This window comes from Anomaloglossus baeobatrachus, chromosome 4 (genome assembly GCF_048569485.1).
Source record: "Anomaloglossus baeobatrachus isolate aAnoBae1 chromosome 4, aAnoBae1.hap1, whole genome shotgun sequence".
NCBI classification, from domain to species: domain Eukaryota; kingdom Metazoa; phylum Chordata; class Amphibia; order Anura; family Aromobatidae; genus Anomaloglossus; species Anomaloglossus baeobatrachus.
This window is the reverse complement of record NC_134356.1, coordinates 620,276,597-620,298,370: the sequence shown is the minus strand read 5'-3', so window position 1 is coordinate 620,298,370 and position 21,774 is coordinate 620,276,597.

Below are 21,774 nucleotides of genomic sequence, written 5' to 3'. Positions count from 1 at the left end.
GATCGGGGTCAAAGAGGTAACCATAAAGGTGGGAAGGCAAGAAATGAAGGGACAAGGACTGATTGTTGTGGACACTGATGTTAGAGAAAGGAACCCGCAAATGATTTTAGGCACTAATGTCATAGAAAATTGCCTAGGGGAAGTGTTGTTGTTGCTTCACCAGATTGTTGAAGGTGCTGACGGCAGGTCGCAAAGAGCCTTGCAAAAGGAGATCCGAATCATTCTGAGGAAGCAACAGGTAAAACAGACTGGCGGTGAGATTGGTAGTGTACGGGTGATGGATGCTAACCCCATTGTGATACCCCCACGGAGTGAAATGATGATGTGGTGTAGAGCAGCGGTAGGTCTCAGAGGACAAGATTACCAGGCTGTACTAGAGCCCACTCATTCAGACCACTGGCCCACGATTCTGGTAGCCAGGGGGGTAGTTGATGTACACAAGGGACGAGTGCCTGTACGAGTGTTGAACTGTGGGGAGGAGGAAGCCAGACTACCAAGGTACGCTACCATAGCCAAACTGTTTACATGCTCAGATGACGCCATAACACCTGTAGGTCCCCTGACACAAGCTGACTCAAAAGAGGGCGAGACCTCCCAAAAGCAGTTAGAGGATTGGTGCCAGAAACTACACGTGGGGACTGACTCTACACCCGACTACCAGAAACATGGGGTTTACAGGGTCGTGCAGGAATATGAGCAGGTCTTTAGTAAGAACCCACTAGACTTCGGTAGGATCAAAGGGGTGCAACATCACATACCCACAGGCAGTCACCCTCCCATTAAGGAAAGACATAGGCCAATTCCACCAGCCCATTACCAGCGTACAAAGGACATGCTGAAGGACATGAAGGAGGCAGGCGTCATAAGGGACAGTTGTAGCCCCTGGGCAGCTCCTCTGGTCCTGGTAAGAAAGAAGGATGGCACGATGAGGATGTGTGTGGATTACAGACGGATAAATCAGATAACACACAAGGATGCCTACCCTTTGCCAAGGATAGAGGAATCCCTCGCTGCCTTGAAAGCCTCTAACTACTTTTCTACCCTAGATCTTACTAGTGGCTACTGGCAAGTATCTGTAGCAGAAGAAGATCGGGAGAAGACGGCCTTCACCACCCCAATGGGCCTCTGTGAGTTCAACAGCATGCCATTTGGACTCTGCAATGCCCCCGGGACCTTCCAGAGGCTTATGGAATGCTGCCTAGGGCACCTCAACTTTGAAACCGTCCTGCTCTACCTGGATGATGTCATCGTGTACTCCAAGACCTATGAGGACCACCTGAAACACCTGGCTGAAGTCTTTGAAGCACTATCCCGATATGGAATGAAGCTGAAACCATCCAAGTGCCATCTACTGAAGCCAAAGGTCCAGTACCTAGGTCACGTGGTCAGTGCAGAAGGAGTAGCACCGGACCCAGAGAAGGTCACAGTCATCCAGGAATGGCCCACACCTACTACCGTCCGGGAGGTACGTCAGTTCCTTGGCTTGGTAGGCTACTACAGAAGGTTCATCAAGGGCTACACGAAAATGGCAGCGCCTTTGCAAGAGCTCCTGGTAGGCCACCCAAAGAAGAAAGGAAAGATCACCGGCCCGCCATTTCACTGGGGAGAAGCAGAAGAACACTCCTTCAGACAAATGAAAGGGGCCTTGACGGGTGAAGAGATCCTAGCCTATCCTGACTACGGTCTGCCATTCGTACTGTACACAGATGCCAGTAATGTGGGACTGGGAGCAGTGCTTTCACAGGTGCAGGGAGGCAAAGAGCGTGTGATTGCTTACGCCAGCAGGAAGCTCAGGCCTACCGAAAGAAACCCAGAGAATTATAGCTCATTCAAGCTAGAGTTCCTGGCCATGGTATGGGCTATCACAGAGCGGTTCAAGCACTACCTGGCAGCCACCAAATTCACTGTCTTCACGGACAACAACCCCCTGACCCACTTGGATACTGCTAAATTGGGTGCCATGGAGCAGCGTTGGGTAGCCCGACTGGCGAATTATGACTTTACTGTCAAGTATCGAGCTGGCCGCAAGAACGGCAACGCAGATGCTCTGTCCAGGATGCCTCACCTAGCAGACGAGGGGGAAGATGAAGATGATCTTGAAGAGATTGAGCTGCCAGCGTTCCATCGCCATGGAGCAAAACAGTGTCGGCAGTCGCGTGCCAACCGCCAAGAGGTGACCCTGAACCCACTACCTCACTACAACTGGAAGGAGACCCAGGAAAATGATCCAGCGGTAGGCTTGGTAAAGAAACTGATCAGCCAGCCTGGCGCCAGCCTTGACAAAGGAGCCCCACCTGAGGCACAGTACCTATGGAAGGAGAGGGGTCGATTATTCATCTATCAAGACAAACTTTACAGGAGCATCATTGACCCGAGGACGCATGAGAAGGTGTGGCAAGTGATTGTACCACAGAAGGACACGAGGATGGTGCTAGAAGCCTATCACAATGGTGCAGGCCATTTTGGTTGGAAGAAACTGGAGGCCCTACTTAAAGTAAGATTCTACTGGGTGGGCATGAGATCTGCCCTAGAGAAGTGGTGTCGAAACTGCGGGCCCTGCAATCTTAGAAGAAAAGACCAGCACAGCCAGAAAGCACCACTCCAGCCAATCCAAACTAAACGGCCCCTGGAGATCGTGGCCCTGGACCATGTAAAGTTGGCACCCAGCAGACAAGGCTACAACTACGCTCTCACTATGGTTGACCACTACTCCAGATTCCTGGTGGTAGTACCAGTCAAGGACTTGACAGGTCAAACTGCAGCCAAAGCTTTCCAGACACACTTCTGTCGACCACATGGCTATCCAGATCAAGTGCTCACTGACCAAGGACCAGCCTTTGAAGCTGAAGTGTTTAAGGAGTTTTGTAACCTATACGGCTGCCAGAAGATCCGTACTACGCCTTACCATCCTCAGACCAATGGCATGTGTGAGAAGATGAACCACATCATTCTCGACCTTCTGAAGACGCTCCCACTAGAAGAACGAAGTCAGTGGCCGGAAAAACTGCCCGATCTAGTGGACATGTATAACAACATCCCTGTGAGTTCCACGAACTGCACACCGGCATACCTGATGAGGGCCAGACCAGGGAGATTGCCAGTAGATCTGGAAATGGGAGTTGAGACCCCTGAAGACCATCTACAAGGTGCTGATTGGGATTCCAACCGCCAAGCCCAATACAAGAAAGTACAAGAGTGTGTGGAGCGAAGCCTGACTCAGCAGCGTGAGAAACAAGAAAAGGCCTATAATCGAAAAGCACCTGCTGTTCCTTTGATGCCAGGAGACATAGTTCTCAAAGGAAAGAGAAGGCGTCATAAACTTGACAATCATTGGGAAGAAGAACCCTACACCGTATTACCATCAACGCTTAGCAATGAAAAGACATGCCTTATCAGCAAAGATGGAGGAAAAACAACAGCTGTCGTTTCTAGAGATCGCTTAAAGAAATGTCCTGAACAACTAAGAATCCCTGAAGAAATTCCCAACCTTTTGCCAGTTTAAGGACCAAAAGAAAGGATGATCCATACTGCGCTTGGAGATTTTCCAGCAAGTTGGCCTCAATACAATGGAGCCGTTGTTATTCCAGTCATTACATTCACTCAATCTAGAGAAGTAAGAGACCCAGAAGAGCCTGTTCAGAACCTAGAAGTGCCAAATGTAGCTGAAGCAGAAAACCACGCATTGGTATCAATACCCAGTACACCCATTATTCACATTGAGACACATACATCGGGTGGGAGGACACAACCTCAGACAGATGACAGCATAGTACTGCGTAGATCAACCCGCAGCAACTTTGGTCAGCTCCCATTACGCTATAGACAAAGTACAGTTTAGTTGAAAGTGACGGTATGAAGTGTAATGTTTAACCTGTTATAGTTAAGTAACGTTTAAGCGAAATGTGCCCACAAGGACTATTGTGAGACCTCCTTAAAATGTTAGACCACTGGTTATGAACTGGCTTTAACCACAAACTTTTGCATTGTACAAAGTTGCCTTCTTGGTATCAACCACAGAGTCTGCCTGCTGAGGGGCATGGCTCTGCACCAACAAGGGGGCACGCCTGTTTATGGGGCCTGCCCTCCAACACTCGGAAGCGGGTACGCCTGTTTATGGGGCCTACCTTACACCACTCTCCTCAGGAGAGGAAGATTGGAGGAAAGGTCTGGGGAATGTGATGGCCCAGACCTGGTCACCAAAAGGACCGGCGACCTACCTCCTGGAGGTTTTTGGGTGGGTTTCGGACATGTGGGTGGTTGGTGGTGGAATGGTACCTGGCATGTTTAAATGTAAATAATTGCCCCTGTGTGGGAAAAGTTTGTAATTACCTTTTTTCTCTTGTCTTTGCAGCCCGAGGACGTGCTGATGATAACTAAGGGGGAATGTGGCGCCCCTGACCTGGTCAGGCACCACAGAGTATTGCACCCATGCGGGAGCAATGCTTCCAGGTAATCTCCAAAGGCCAGGATGAGGTGCACACACAAACATATAGTGACCAGGCCTCCCACATTACCAGAGGGGACCCTTGAGTAGCCATAAGGGGTTAACTTTCAATTCCCAGCTGGGGGTGTGTTCAGGGGCTGGTTGCTAGGAAGCAGGGCAGAGAGAGAGAGGAAGAGAGGAGTCGAGTGGAAGAAGTTGAAGTGTATGGAAGGGAGCAGAGAAGCTCTCGTGCAGACAGGTCCTGAGGAGTGCTGTAGCTGAAAGCGGAGGAGAACGGAGTACTGTGGGTCGGCCTGAAGAGCATCCAGAGAAAGAGGGGTGGCTGAGTACGGAGATCCCGGTATCCGAGCACCCAAGGGGAACTAGATCCCCAGTACAGGCAGCAAACCAGTCAGAGCTGCTCAATCTACAGGTGGGGATACTCCATGCCCTCACCACTACTACGCAGCGCTCGGGCCAAGCAGCAATCAGCAGGCCCATAAGGGGACAGGGCCAGAAGCCATCCCACCAAGGCCACGCTGCCGGCAGACGAGCCAGAGAGAGGGGAGCAGGGTGGTAACAGCTTCCCTGGAGGGGTCCTACCACGCTTCAAGCAAAGGACCCTCCCAAAACAGAAGGGGTGCAAGGAAGGCGAGTGGACAGCTACCCTCAGAACGGCCTCCTGGAATTCCTGGTTCCACCTGGTTATCACAGTGTCGCCCGGGCATCTCACCGTGACCTCCCAACAGTGAGTAAACACATTGAAAGACTTTTAGACTGTGTTTGAGTTATTCTGCGACTTGTGGTACTACAAACCCACACCGGGCCCTGGGGCTTGCCTCACTCTCAGGAGGCTACTACATCCGACTGCACCCACCATCAGCCCCAGGCGTCCCCTAACCTGCAGTGGCGGTCCCCACTGACCGCAATACTGAGAGTGGCGTCACGATCAAAACCGAAGATTCCCTACCTGTGACCAGCACCAGCTACGTGGAGTCCCTGAAGGTATGCACCGATACAACACCTGTGGGGCTTCACAGAAGCGCCCTGAGCCCAGAGGAATTCAAAGCATGCATACCCTGCCAGGGGAACCAAAGACCACATACTGTTGTCAGAGGAATCCCGAAGACCGAATAACATTACAAGAGGAACCCAAAGACCGAATATCGTCACCAATTGAACCCAAAGACCGAATATCATCACCAAAAGAATCTGAAGACTGAATATTATCACCAGAGGAACCCAAAGACCAAATACCATGACCAGAGGAACCTGAAGACCATCACCAGAAAAAACCCACGCTATGCAGTTGTTGCGGGCGGGGGCCGCTGCTGCTTCTCTCTCTCTCGGGGGCCTGCTCGAATCCGGGTTCGCTGCTGCGGCTCGAGTGGTGACCGGACCCGGGCTCTCATGGCCGCCCGTCCTCACAACCGTCGGAAAGGGGCATATTTACAAAGGAGGTGTTGTGTCTGTGACGCCACCCGTGGGTTGCAGTGAAGGATGGTGGCACCGCCGCTGCCTGGTGCTGGGGAGCCCGGGGCTGATGGAGCAGGGCAGCAAGGTGGGATCCCCTCCACGGGTAGGGGAGGTGTAGTCCCGAGGCCCTGTGTCGGTACAGGGGAGTGATGGCTGCTGGAGGTGGCGCGCTGGGCTGGACCGTGGGACACTGATGTTCTCACAGTTCAGTAATTTCACACAAGTCCAGTAGTAAACCAAGTTGCCAGTGGCCGGCTGCCTTAGGAGGGTGCATTCGGGTCCCGCACCCAGGTGAATGAACAGGTATCCCTTCCTCCTGCACTTTGTGTTTTTCCTTCTTTTGGGATGACTTTGCATGGAATGGAAAAGTCCACTCCTGGTTCTGTATATGTTGGGAGCTGTGGCCCGCGAAAGCTGACCCTTGGGATTTCAGTGGGTTTTTGACAGACACCCTATCCCCGACGTTGGGCTTCCGTTTTGCTCTATCTGGGCAGTTGATGGGACAAAGTCTGGAACCTTGTCCCCGGCTAGTTAATTGGAGAGGGGCTTGCAACCTTCCTCGCCCTAGGGTCCATTGCACGGACTCCGGACCGGATTCCCGCTGTCGGCACCGGTGGGCTACAACCCTGTCCACTTAAGGTTTCTCGCGACCGGATCTCCGTCGCCTGTGGCCCTGTTCACTGTCTGCCACCTAGCCGGATAGTCCAAGGGCTCCTACCCCTGACTACACTCCACAGTCTGTACTTGACTTCCACTCAGACTGAACTCCAACTTAAAACTCCTCTCCACATTAAAACTTGAACTTAACTCACTTTGGTGTTCTCATCCGCCTGATCCCGCCCACTGGTGTGTCCCTATTTGTTACGGTTGCTGCGAGCACTGGAGACTAAGTCCAGATTTCTTACTACTGCACATGTGCGAGCGCTGGAGACTAAGTCCAGATTTCTTGCTACTGCACATGTGCGAGCGCTGGAGACTAAGTCCTATCTTGGAGCCATTGCACATGTGCGGGTGACATCATCGCTGACACGAGGTCACATGTCTCTGACACCTTCTATGCCGATTGGTCGCTGGTCATGTGCTTGTGATGCCTTGCTCGGTGATAGGCCAGCATGACGTCACTCCTGTCGTTCTGGCAGCGGATTGGCTCTGGTGTCCTCCATCTTGGATGAGGCACAGAGTCTATATAAGACCCTGACACACGCCGCATGGCGCTCAGTCCTCTTGGTTCATGCATAAGAGTAGACGCTCTGTGCGCGGTCCTCTAGGCATTCCTCTGTCTATGCTAGGTGAGCGCTACCGGCAGGGTAGCGTTCTTATACCTTACAGCTTCGGCTGCTGTCCGTATCCTTACCTCTTAGGGGAGCGGACATAGGCAGGTGCCTGAGGCACATGGTCTGGCTGGGCCTTGTGGTTCGACTCGTAGGTGGACGTTGCCGCTAGGGTAACGTTCCTTATACTGCGTCTGGCAGTTGTTCGTATCCTCGCACACTAGGGGAGCGAACAGAGGTAGGAGCTTTGTGCGGCTTACGCTGCTGTTCGTCTCTTTTGCACCACTAGAAGAGCGGACCTAGGCAGGTGCCATATCTAGTGGTTCGTGTCCTCGCACACTAGTGGAGCGAACGCAGGTAGGAGCTTTGTGCGGCTTACGCTGCTGTTCGTCTCTTTTGCACCACTAGAAGAGCGGACCTAGGTAGGTGCCATTTCGCACACATTGCCTTTGTCTCTGTGATTATTAACAGAGATCATTCCACACACCCTCCAAGTAAGGGAGGAATTGCTTTACTTACTTATTATATCCTTCTGTGAGTTAACAGAGGTATTGCACTCTGCCATAGTCTGCAGCAGAGTCTTTGCACGGTGGACCCTGACTGTCTGATACTCCTTTAGGTTATCAGACAGCCCCCCGTAACATTAGGACTGAGCCAAGGGTCTGGCAGTTATGGCAGAATATCTGCAGTTACACCGTTACATACAAGTACTTGAGTCACGGCTCAAGAGTATAGAGGATAAACCTCAGACCATGGTGACATCTGCACATGATCCTCGACTTTCTCTGCCAAACAGATATTCTGGCGATGCCAGATCATGTCGTGGTTTCATTAGTCAGTGTCAGATACACCTAGAGGTCAACTCTTCTCGCTTCTCTACGGAGAGGTCCAGAGTAGGCTTTATCATCTCCTTACTTCAGGACAAAGCCTTAGAATGGGCGACTCCCCTATGGGAGCGCTCTGATGTGGTTACTCTGAGACATCAAGACTTTCTTGATGCTCTTAAGGCGGTATTCATGGGTCCGCAGGTTACCCATGATGCGGCCCTGAGACTGTTAGATCTATCTCAGGGTTCGTTATCCACTAGTTCTTATGCCATTGCTTTTAGAACTCTGGTGGCAGAACTAGATTGGCCAGAGAAGGTGTTGATTCCTATCTTCTGGAGAGGGTTGGCAGGCTATGTCAAGGATGCTCTTGCTACTCGTGAGGTCCCTGCTTCTCTGGAGGACTTGATCACAGTAGCAACGAGGTCTCTTCCTCACGCCCTAAGCATCGGGCTATTCCAGTTGTTGAGGGTCCACTACCATCTTCCTCAGCATCTGAAACATCTCCCACTCCTATGGAGTTAGGTCATACGTCTTCCAGACTACGCAAGTCTGGTCCTCCTATATGTTACGTATGTCGTCAGGCTGGGCACTATGCCAACAAGTGTCCTAGTCGTCAGGGAAACTCCCTGGCCTAGTAACCATTAGAGGGGGGTTACTAGAGACGTCTTCTGCACCCTCTAAGTGTTGTATCCCAGGTCAGCTCTCGTTATCTGAGAAGACATGGCCTATTATGGCTTTTGTGGATTCCGGAGCTGACGGGACTTTTGTGTCCTCAGGATTTGTAAAGGGACACAATATTCCCTCTATCATGTTAGAGGCGCCTATTCCTGTCCGTGTTGTTAATGGAACTATGTTGTCTGACTCCATTACATTGAGGACAGTTCCCTTGCGCCTTTCCCTGTCTCAGGGTCACATAGAGATTTCTTTTCTTGTTTTGCCTGAGGGTATAGACGACATCCTTCTGGGTCTCCCATGGCTTCGGACTCATGCTCCTCACATTGACTGGGAGTCTGACAGCATTATTAGTTGGGGTTCGAAATGTCAGTCCCGATGTCTTCCCTTACCACCTAAGGTCATTGCGGTTGCATCTACTGATCTCTCTCCCATACCTACACCCTATCTGGATTTCGCTGACGTGTTCTCCAAACAGGGTGCTGAGGTTCTTCCACCCCATAGGCCGTATGACTGTGCCATAGACCTTATCCCAGGTTCGGTTCCACCTAAAGGCAGGGTTTACCCCCTGTCGATACCTGAGTCGGAGGCCATGTCGACCTACATAAGAGAGAGTTTAGAGAAGGGGTTCATTCGTAAGTCTATCTCTCACGCGGGAGCTGGGTTTTTCTTTGTTCGGAAGAAAGAGGGTGATTTGCGTCCCTGCATAGATTACAGGGGTCTCAACGCAATCACAATAAAGAACAAATACCCGTTACCTTTAATTTCGGAGCTCTTTGACAGATTGAGAGGAGCTCAAGTTTTTACAAAGTTGGATCTGCGGGGTGCGTATAACTTGGTACGAATTCGAAAGGGTGACGAATGGAAGACCGCTTTTAACACCCGAGGCGGTCACTATGAATACCTCGTCATGCCTTTTGGGTTATGTAATGCACCCGCAGTATTTCAGGACTTCGTAAACGATGTGTTCAGGGATTTACTGTTATCCTCAGTAGTGGTGTATCTGGACGACATCCTGATTTTTTCTCCTGATCTGGAGACTCATCGTCAGGATGTCGTTCGTGTCCTTTCCCGTTTAAGGGAGCACTCATTGTTTGCTAAACTCGAGAAATGTGTATTCGAGCAGTCCTCATTGCCTTTTTTGGGTTACATTATCTCACAAGAGGGCCTGGCTATGGATCCTGCGAAGCTCTCTGCTGTCCTGCAATGGTCCGAACCTCATTCCTTGAAGGCGGTGCAACGCTTCTTAGGATTCATAAATTATTACAGGCAGTTCATACCCCATTTTTCTACTTTGGTGGCCCCTTTGGTGGCCTTGACTAAGAAAGGTGCTAATCCCAAAGCCTGGTCTACTGAGACATCTCAGGCTTTTGAGGCAGTAAAAAGACACTTTTCAACTGCTCCCGTTCTTCAAAGACCCGATGAGAGTAAGCCCTTCCTCTTAGAGGTTGATGCCTCTTCAGTGGGTGCTGGTGCGGTCTTGTATCAAAAGAACGGTGCAGGTAGAAAAAGGCCGTGTTTCTTCTTTGCGAAAACCTTTTCACCAGCAGAGAGAAACTATACCATTGGGGATAGGGAACTGCTCGCCTTGAGATTAGCCTTGGAGGAGTGGCGTCACTTGCTGGAAGGAGCGAAACATCCTTTCCAGGTCTATACAGACCATAAGAATCTGACGTACTTACAAACTGCTCAGCGTCTGAATCCTCGCCAAGCCCGCTGGTCCTTGTTTTTCTCCCGCTTTCACTTCTCCATCAACTATCTGTCTGGGAGTAAGAATAACAAGGCAGACGCCCTGTCTCGCTCTATGCTTTCTACCCAGGAGGAGATTGACGAACCTCGTCTTATCCTTCCCTCCAGGGTTTTTCATACGCTCTCCCCTGTGACGTTAGACCAAATCCCACCGGGCAAGACCTTTGTTCCGCCTGATCGACAGAATGATATACTGTCATGGGCCCACACCTCAAAGGTGGGTGGGCATTTTGGTATTAGGCGGACACGAGAGTTACTGGAGAGGTGGTATTGGTGGCCACACTTAGCCAGCCACGTCAAGAGATATGTCGGTTCCTGCTACTCGTGTGCTCGCAACCGTCCATTACGGCAGAGACCGGCTGGACTCTTGCATCCTTTACCAGTGCCAGATAGACCATGGGAGGTGGTAGGCATGGACTTTGTGGGTGATCTTCCATGTTCACAGGGACATAGATTTGTGTGGGTCATTACGGACCATTTCTCCCGGATGGTTCATCTCGTACCGTTATCGAGAATCCCATCTTCCAGGGTACTAGCCAAACTATTCCTCAAGCATGTCTTTAGGCTTCACGGGATGCCAGATCGTATCATTTGTGATAGAGGCCCGCAATTTACTTCCCGTTTCTGGCGAGATCTTTGTAGCCTTCTGCAAATTGAGTTGAATCTCTCTTCGGCATACCATCCGGAGACCAATGGTTTGGTTGAGCGTACCAATCAATCTATGATTATATACCTTCGACACTTTGTTGCTGAGAACCACGATAACTGGTCCTCCCTCCTACCCTGGGCAGAATTTGCCCTTAACAATTCGCTGGCTGAGTCCACTGGGCAGACACCGTTCGTACTCAATAATGGGCAACACCCTAGGGTACCGGTACCGTTTCCCGCTGCTGCACCTCCTCCTCTTGTGGCCGACTGGGCAACTAATGCCAGAGAGGTTTGGGATCGGACTCAAGAGTCGATCCAAGCAGCTAAGGACCGTATGAAGACGGTGTCCGATCGGTTTCGTCGCCCGGCTCCTGTCTTTTCTCCAGGGGACTTTGTGTGGCTCTCTGCAAAACACGTGAGACTTAGAGTGAGCTCTGTCAAATTTGCTCCTCGCTTCCTGGGTCCTTATGAGGTTCTTTGACAGGTAAATCCTGTAGTCTACCAATTGAAGTTACCCGTCCATCTTAAGATTCATGACAAATTCCATGTCTCACTGCTAAAGCCGGCTATTTTACCTCACGCTCGTGAAGTGCACTCTCCTGCCTCTGATTCCTCTCGCTCTAGCTATGAGGTACGAGCCATAGTTGGTTCTAAGATGGTTAGAGGGCGCAGGTTCTTCTTGATAGATTGGGAGGGTTACGGCCCGGAACATCGCTCTTGGGAGCCTGAGGAGGCTGTCCATGCTCCCGACTTAGTTGCCGATTACCTGCGTCGCCGGGAGGGGGGCCCTTGAGGGGGAGGTACTGTTACGGTTGCTGCGAGCACTGGAGACTAAGTCCAGATTTCTTACTACTGCACATGTGCGAGCGCTGGAGACTAAGTCCAGATTTCTTGCTACTGCACATGTGCGAGCGCTGGAGACTAAGTCCAGATTTCTTGCTACTGCACATGTGCGAGCGCCGGAGACTAAGTCCTATCTTGGAGCCATTGCACATGTGCGGGTGACATCATCGCTGACATGAGGTCACATGTCTCTGACACCTTCTATGCCGATTGGTCGCTGGTCATGTGCTTGTGATGCCTTGCTCGGTGATAGGCCAGCATGACGTCACTCCTGTCGTTCTGGCAGCGGATTGGCTCTGGTGTCCTCCATCTTGGATGAGGCACAGAGTCTATATAAGACCCTGACACACGCCGCATGGCGCTCAGTCCTCTTGGTTCATGCATAAGAGTAGACGCTCTGTGCGCGGTCCTCTAGGCATTCCTCTGTCTATGCTAGGTGAGCGCTACCGGCAGGGTAGCGTTCTTATACCTTACAGCTTCGGCTGCTGTCCGTATCCTTACCTCTTAGGGGAGCGGACATAGGCAGGTGCCTGAGGCACATGGTCTGGCTGGGCCTTGTGGTTCGACTCGTAGGTGGACGTTGCCGCTAGGGTAACGTTCCTTATACTGCGTCTGGCAGTTGTTCGTATCCTCGCACACTAGGGGAGCGAACAGAGGTAGGAGCTTTGTGCGGCTTACGCTGCTGTTCGTCTCTTTTGCACCACTAGAAGAGCGGACCTAGGCAGGTGCCATATCTAGTGGTTCGTGTCCTCGCACACTAGTGGAGCGAACGCAGGTAGGAGCTTTGTGCGGCTTACGCTGCTGTTCGTCTCTTTTGCACCACTAGAAGAGCGGACCTAGGTAGGTGCCATTTCGCACACATTGCCTTTGTCTCTGTGATTATTAACAGAGATCATTCCACACACCCTCCAAGTAAGGGAGGAATTGCTTTACTTACTTATTATATCCTTCTGTGAGTTAACAGAGGTATTGCACTCTGCCATAGTCTGCAGCAGAGTCTTTGCACGGTGGACCCTGACTGTCTGATACTCCTTTAGGTTATCAGACAGCCCCCCGTAACACTATTATCACGAGGAGGTGGCTAGGGTTTAATGGCTGTGTGTTATGCCTAAGTGTGGGTTTCTGGTGGTGACAAGTTGGATGTACACATATGTGACTACCTGGTTTTGCCAGGGCGTCACACAGTCAAGCATTGAAAATTGGACATCGACTACCAGAGACTGAGAAATGGACATTTATTTGGGAGCAGCATCCATGTGAGCCGGGCTGTAACTTCCTGATTTATGTACACTACTGAGAGAGAACAGCTTATTAATTGAGTTATGTTTGTGTAGTGCATTGCCACACAACTGGTCCACGTCTAATGAACCGCTGACATGAGTGGGTCTTTGAAAGCTTAAGTTTCTTTGTTTATTGCATATTGTGACCCTAGTAGGGGGACTCTGATGCTCCCCTGATGGAAGGACCAGGGTTGGGATATTTTCGAGTGTGTTTATTTGAAATAATCTTCAGTATTTGCACATATTTGATCAGTCGACTGTTACTGTGAAACGTACCAACTGTCATTTAATTTATTTTGCTGTGTATTTCTTCATTGTCTGTTGTTTACCCATCTCCCTGTTCCCGACTAATAAATACCAATTGAAGTCACCACTGAGTCATCCCTCCTGCTGTTGCATTTCTGGCCTCTGTCTAACATCACTAAGGTGTGTGTTCAAGGAAGGTTGGTCGGGTAGCAAGTGCTGAAGTAACTGTAACTGAATTCAGTGTCAGGAGTACCAATACACGCCCGCAAGATCTTTGAAACTCAGGATTGAGTCTGACAGGAAGGAGTTGTGATGCCCCTGCGGTAACCAGGTGTCACAAAAATAAGGTAACAACAAGGTAACAGCTCGGGTCCTACATGACTGTGCCAGTCACTACACACAAACACACAAACACACACACACACACACACACACACACACACTAGCACACCCACACACACACACTAGCACACCAGGACATTTACACTCACAACCAGGGTGGGAGACCCCCTTAGAGCCAGGTGACAGGGCTGGGCACTGTGAGCTAACACAGGCAGCCAACTGGGAAGGGAGGGACCAGACCTGGGGGAGGAGCGAGTGACCTGGAAGTGTGGCTAGTCAGTTGGAGAAAGGAAGTGAAAGAGGAAGGAGTTGTGAGTTGAAGAGAGGAGTAAAAAGGAAAGGTGTCAAGACAGACAACAGACTCTTGAGACACATTGAAAGTAACAAAGAATCCGCAAAGACCTGAGTAGGAAGATCAGCCACTCAAAGGAGAAAAGGAGCTAGAGAGCGAGAGAGCAAACTCCAAGGACAGAGGGATCCTGTGGGGTGGACATCCAGGGCTCACAGTACTTTGCACGCATGGGGTGCAAATCCCAGAACAGACTTCTTAGTTTTGAGTCACCATGTTCTTTCATGGTATTCATTTGCCTTGCTACAACTGGAGATATTTTGTGGTCAGACCACACTCCAATCTTTCTTTCTTTATCCCTTCCTTCTCTGTTCAAATGTTCTTGGATGTGGAGACTGAATTATAATCTTCTCAAGGATAATTTATGCACATCAGACCTGAAAGAATTTATTGATTCATTTATCCAAGCACATACTGTGCCTCTGATCAAACCTCAATTCCCTTACAGGGGAAACTCTACACGTGTTATGAGAGGTATTTTAATCAAGCATGGCTCTCGACTTAAGAGAGAAAGCAATTCCTCAACCTCCAGAACCCTATGTCAAGTCCACACATTTGAGTCCTCACATAAACAAACACTTTCCCCAAATACTTTTGCAGATTTAGCAAACAAATGGATTGACCTTAGGGCTCTGCTAGATCAGGCATAGTCATAGGGAATGGTGATGAGCGAGTGTGCTCTCCACTGCTTGATATGTGGAGCCCCGGATTACATTCAGGTCGCCTCAGGCTCTTCAGGGACTCCAAGTATTTCAGGGAGGGTTTTTACTCCCTTTCAGATGGTAGCTGTGAGTCAACCAGGGCGATGCTATGATGAACCAGGTGGAACCAAGTATCCCTTTGGCTGATGTAGGGGTGACTGCTAACTCGCCTTCCTTGTCCTTCTTGTTTTGGGTGACACCTACTTGTAGTATTGATGGAATCACCCAGGGAAGTCGCAACTGCCATTCTCCCATTTCTGGCCTGTTTGGTGCAGCGTGGACCAAGGTAAGATGGCTCCTGGCTCAATCCTCCTTATGGGCCCCCGCTCGTTGCTGCTGTAGCTGCGGACTCTGTGTGGTTGGTGAGGCGCATAAAGTGCCCTCACCAGCAGGTTTGGCAGGCCAACTGAATAGGCCCCTGCTCTGGGGACCTGTTTCCCCGTGCGGGCTTGGACTACCGGTGGTCCCCTTACTCAGCCACCTCTTGCTACTGCCCTAGGTGGTTTTCAGGCGGCACCACTGGGTATCCTTTCTCCCCCGCCAGCAGCAACTGACTGGTGCAGTGTCTGGCAGGGCCGTGCTCCTTTGCTCTGCCCTCCAGACGCGGCTCCTCCACTCCTACTCCTTCGGCTGCTTCTGCACAACTCCTGTCTCCAGTCCCACACCCACCACTAGCTGGGATGCGAGGGCCATGCCCCCTCCCTGGGACTGCCCAGAGGTCCCCTCTAAGCTGTGTGTGTTCCTGGTTACTTCGTGTCTGTGTGTCCACACCCTAGTCAGCCTCTGGGATTACCTGTTTTGTACTGACCCAGCATGGGTGCAGTACGCAGTGGTGCCTGACTAGGTCAGGGGCGCCACAGATACTCGATCAATCATCGGGGTTATAGGCTACATACGGTACTTGATTGAGTAACGGGGTGGTACCGCACGTTCATTACTCAATTGAGTATCGTGAGTGCTAAAGCGCCGTGATTGAGTCCCCGCACAACATGTTTTGCGGCTGTTAGACAGCCAATCACTGTAATGCCAGGCAAGACCCAGTGACGTGATGCTCGGCACACTATCCTCTGGAAGCAGTTCAGGGAGAGTTGATCTAGGAGGTAGAACCTAGATTAAAGCAGGCATTTAGGCAGTGTTTAAATGCTATTATAGTAATTGTATACCTAGATTTTTTGGAAGTTAATAAACTGGTGAAAGAGGGTGTTTTTTTGTATTTTATTTCAAATAAAGGATTTTTTTTCGGTGTCTGTGTTTAATTCTATTCACTTACAGATTAGTAATGGGGGGTCTCATAGACATCTCCCATTACTAATCTAGAGCTTAGTGGCAATTATGAGCTGTGAATAACCTCTTATAACCCTGATTGTAACCACACTGGGACAATTGGCTAGAGCCAAGTAAAGTTCTGGCATTTTCACATCTAATGGATGCGGCAATCCTGGGCGGCTGCAGGCTGCTATTTTTATGCTGGGGGGCCAATAACCATGGGTCTCCCCAGGCTGAGAATATCAACCACCAGGTGTCAGGCTTTATCATGGCTGGCTATTAAAATTTGGGGGAACCGTATTTTTAAAATGATTTATTTAAATAATTACGAAAAAAAACAACGCATGTGGTTCCTCTTATTTTTATACACAGCCAAGATACGCATACGGCTGGGGGCTGCAGACTGTAGCTGTAATCTGTGCTGGTATCAATATATAGGGGGACCGCACAGCATTTTTAAAATTTATTTTACACCGGTATTAACTGTCAGAGAGAGCGGGGGCGCGGTCTGACTGCAGCCAATCAGAGACGCCAGTGGACAGAGAAAGCAGTGAATATGTATGAGGGATAATTATCGTCCCTGGAAGTAGCACTGCAGCCACAGGGTGACTGATGCGCTGGAGGACGATATCTTGGAGGGGGAAATAAATTCTACAATTCAATCTACATCTCCTGGTAAATGCCCCTGACCAGATGTCTTCATTCTGTAAATTTTAAAGAGAACAATTGGATCTAGCTAAAACCTTTAATTCAATATATGAAAATACATGTTTTGTCCCCTAAACACTGGAAGCGCACATAATGTGTACTCCCTAAACCAGGTAAAGATCCTTCAGTTAAGGCCCCGTTACACGCTACGATATATCGGGCGATATGTCGTCGGGGTCACGGATTCCGTGACGCACATCCGGCATCATTTGACATATCGTAGCGTGTGACAGCTACGAGCGACAGTTAACGAGCAAAAATACTCACCTTATCGTTGCTTGTTAACACGTCGTTCATTTTCAAAATATCGGTCACATTCCTGGATGCAGGTTGTTCATCGTTCCTGAGGCAGCACACATCGCTCCGTGTCACACCTCGGGAACGACGAACACAGCTTATCTGCGTCCCGCCGGCAATGAGGAAGAAGGAGGTGGGCGGGATGTTACGTCCCGCTCAACTCCGCCCCTCCGCTTCTATTGGGCGGCCGCTGTGTGACGTTGCTGTGACGCCGAACGTCCCTCCCCCTTTAGGAAGAGGATGTTCGCCGCCCACAGCGAGGTCATTCGAGAGGTAAGTACTTGTGACAGGGGTGACCGACTTTGTGCGACACGGGCAACAAATTGCCTGTGACGCACAAACGATGGGGGCGCGTGCGATCGCATGATAAATCGATGCTTGTAACGGGGCCTTTACTGACAATTATAGGCCAATTTCTTTGCTGAATGTAGACATTAAATTATTTTCATAGATATTGGAGGGAAAACTTGCTCCTTTGTTGCTTGCCCTCATTAATACGGATCAAGTGGGATTTGTCAAGGGCCGAGAAGCAAGAGACAACGCTATTATGACAAAGCTCATCATATCGAAAGCTAAATCTGGCTCCGCACCTTTGGTCTATTATATAAAGATGCAGAAATTTCAACAGAGTTCAGGGATTTATGTAGGATGTGTTATGTCAGATAGGTGTTGGCCCATGTTTTTTACAAACAATCTTTGCATTATATAATGGCCTAACAGCTTGGGTTAGGATTAATGGCACATTGTTCTCCTTTTTGAGATTAGAAATGCACCCAGTCAGGGGCGTCCACTCTCTCCCCTTCTGTACGTAATAGTGCCAATGCCATACGAAATAACATCAACATACATGGGATTAAAATAACAGCTCTTTATGCAGATGATCTCCTTCTTTATGTCTGTCAGCTATGGACTTCCTTACCTTTTTTTAATGGAGTTTGATAGATTTAGCTTCCTAAGTAATTTTAAGGTACTGTACTTTTCATTTTATAAGACGCACCGGACTATAAAACGCACTCCAAATTGAAAAAAATAATTTTTACTGTTAAAATGAGGGTCCGTCTTATAATCCTAGTGCCTCTTATATTAGCTCACTAGGCCAGGAGGAAGTGGCGGTGGTGGAGCGGCTCAGGAAGGTCACAGGAGGCAGAGTAGGCGATGCTGCGGGCTTGGAAGAAGGGGTGTCGTAGCTCAGGAGGGTCGACGATGCTGCGGGCTCGGAGGAGGGGGTGTTGCGGCTCAAGAGGGTCAGTGTGCGGCAATATTGCGGGCTCGTGGGGTGTCGCGGCGGCAAACGCCATTGATCTGCCGGCGAAGGCTCCATTGACTCACCGGCCATTGACACAATGGACTGCAAGAAAATGGCCACGAAGGTGGCGTGTGCGCATATTGGCCTCCATGGCCATTTTCTTGAAGTCCATCACGTCAACCACTGGTAATCAAAGCAGCCCACAGATCAATGGTGCCCACTGCTACCACGACTCCCCACAAGCCCACAGTAGTGCCGACCTTCCGCTGTCGCACACTGATCCTCTTGAACTGTGACACCCCCTCCTCTGAGCCCGCCGGAAGATCAATGGCGCCCATCACCGTGAAAGCCCACGAGGGACTACATAGTCCATTGAACCATCTTTTGTGGCTCTCTACAGTTAATGTCCCATCAATCGAGTGCTCAACAATTCTATCCAAGGAATCACTTAGAATCTGGTATTCACTCAGGAGTAGATTATTTCCTATAGGAAAATTCGTCCCCTCATCTCATTTTCTTCAACCCCATTTTCCAACCTGTATATTATAGCAGATTTTTCTCGGCTGGAAGGTTGTGGAGGACACCTGTTTGTTTTAGGTGCTTGATTGAGGTAAGCTACTCTCATGTGTCTGTAGCGCCCCTGAACACCTCAGGGCACTACTAGGTACTGCATCCTGACTAAGATGCAGGGCCTACCCCAAGGGACTTGGAAGCCCAGTGCCAGTACCAACAACACACATAACATCCTCAGTTCCCCACTCCCCACTAGGGATGACTGAGTAGTCAGGCACCCAATGGATGGCCGCCTATAGGTAGAGCCAGTCCAGTCCACTAGAAGGGAGCCCGGTGGGAGGGGATAAGACAGACACCCTAGGGGGATGGATCCGGACCCCGTCTGCTATTACTACTCAGCACCTGTACCCGGTTCCAGTCATCCGTCCTGCCTACGGTTCCCGTTGGACTGCTAGTCATCTCCCGTGCAAACTTCTGAAGGACCCGTACTCCGTGTTCCGGCTACCATGCATCTAGGCCCTCTGGTGGTGTGATCGGACAGTCCCTGTATTGGGGTTAGCTCTGGGTAGCCTCTCTGGGGGAGTCCGGTGCACGGTCCCGTGGATCCACCTCCAGGACATAACAGTTTGAACAGGCCATCGATTCCGCCGGAGCACAAGCGTCCCAGCTGGCCAGATTACAACAAGAACTGGTACGACAACGCGAAACCCAATCTCGCATGCTGGCCTTTATGTCGTCATTGGACACCCGTCTGAATAATCTCCAAGCAACAGCCACATCCCTGTCGGATCAGAACACGGCAGTGGCTTCCGTAGTGGCTTCCTCTTCAAACTCGAGACTCCGCCTAGCTTCTCCGCCCCGGTACGCCGGGGACCCCAACACCTGTAGAGGTTTTCTAAATCAATACTCACTGCATTTCAAGTTGCTTCCATACCTCTTTGCCTCTGATCAAGCAAAGGTGGCCTTTCTGATGTCCCATCTGGAGGGTGAAGCATTGGCCTGGATAAATCACTTGTAGGAGAAGGAAGATCCGGTGACTACCGACATCCGGGGATTCCTTGAGGCCTTCCATAACACCTTTGATGAACCGGGACGCACCACCACGGCCGCCTCTTCGCTCCTCCGGCTACGCCAAGGAACCCTAATGGTTGGCCAGTACGCCATCTGGTTCCGTACGCTTGCCTCTCAGTTAGGATGGAACAACGAGGCATTAACAGCCGCCTTCTGGGAGGGTCTCTCCGGCTGCATCAAGGACGAGTTGGCCGGTTGTAATGTTCCTCCTACCTTCGATGGTCTGGTCTCTCTAGCAACCCGGATTGACCTCCGTTTCCAGGAACGGTTCAAGGAAGTATCCCGGGAGAGGCGACCGACACGTCACACCTCCACTCCGCAGAGGTCTACCGTTCCTCAATCAGTGCCACCTGGCAACTCTACTCCCGAACCTATGCAAATAGATCGTCTGGGACAAGCCGAGCAACGCCGAGCAGAGCGGCTCACCAAGGGTCTGTGCTTCTACTGTGGAAGCGGTACACACCTGCTTCATTCCTGCCCCAAGAAGCCGGGAAACTCCAAAGCCTAGGGTTTGTAGGGGAGGCCACCCTAGGTACCGATACCCTCTCAGACCCAGTTACGCTGACCGTCCAAGTGACGACGGAGGAGACCCGGTTCATGGCAGAGGCGTACCTTGATTCGGGGGCAGTGGGTAATTTCATCCAACAGGCTACGGTGGACAAATACCGTATACCTGTTGTCCCACTTTCAAAACCCCTTGTGATCGCTTCCGTGGATGGGAAACCCCTATCTGAATCCGTGTTGTTTATCACCAAACCCGTGGAACTCCGTATTGTTGCTCTGTATACCGAACAGATTGCTCTATATGTCCTCCCGAAACTGGCTCACTCACTCCTGCTGGGACTACCTTGGTTACGAGTACTTGAACCTGTTGTCAGTTGGCGCTCTGGAGAGATTACCCGTTGGGGCCAGTCTTGTCAAGAGAACTGTCTGCAGTCTGTACGGCCCATCCATCAGTCTCCAGAACCAGAGTCTCTACCAGGACTGCCTTCCGCATATTGGTCTTTTGTGGACGTTTTCAACAAGAAGGAGGTAGAGGTGTTACCGCCACATCGACCCTACGACTGTGCCATCGACTTGCTGCTGTGCACTACTCCTTCCCGTGGACGGATCTATCCCTTATCCCCTGCTGAGACTCAGGCCATGTCGGACTACATTGCAGATAACCTGGCAAGGGGGTTCATCAGGAGATCCTCATCTCCTGCAGGAGTCGGGTTTTTCTTCGTCAAGAAGAAAGAAGGTGACTTACGCCCCTGCATCGACTACCGGGGCTTGAACCAGATCTCAGTAAAAAATAAATATCCCCTTCCGCTCATCCCAGAGCTATTTGATTGGCTCAGGGGGGCCCGTATCTTCACCAAACTTGACCTTCGCGGAGCTTACAACCTGGTTCGTATTCGCCCGGGAGACGAATGGAAGACGGCATTCAACACCCGTGACGGGCACTATGAATACTGTGTGATGCCCTTCGGTTTCTGTAATGCCCCGGCTGTCTTCCAGGAGCTGGTGAACGATGTTTTTAGGGATCTTCTCTACGTCTGTGTGGTCGTGTATCTGGACGATATCCTGGTCTATTCACCGGACTTGCTGACCCACAGGAAAAACGTACGACTCGTTCTGCAAAGGCTTAAGGAGAACCGTCTGTACGCCAAGTACGAAAAATGTGTGTTTGAACGGTCGTCCCTTCCCTTTCTTGGCTATGTGATTACCGACACGGCCCTGCAGATGGATCCCGAGAAGGTGTCTTCTATCCTCAAGTAGCCTCCTCTCTCCGGACTGAAAGCCATCCAACGCTTCCTAGGCTTCGCCAATTATTATCGCCAGTTCATCCCCCACTTCTCTGCTC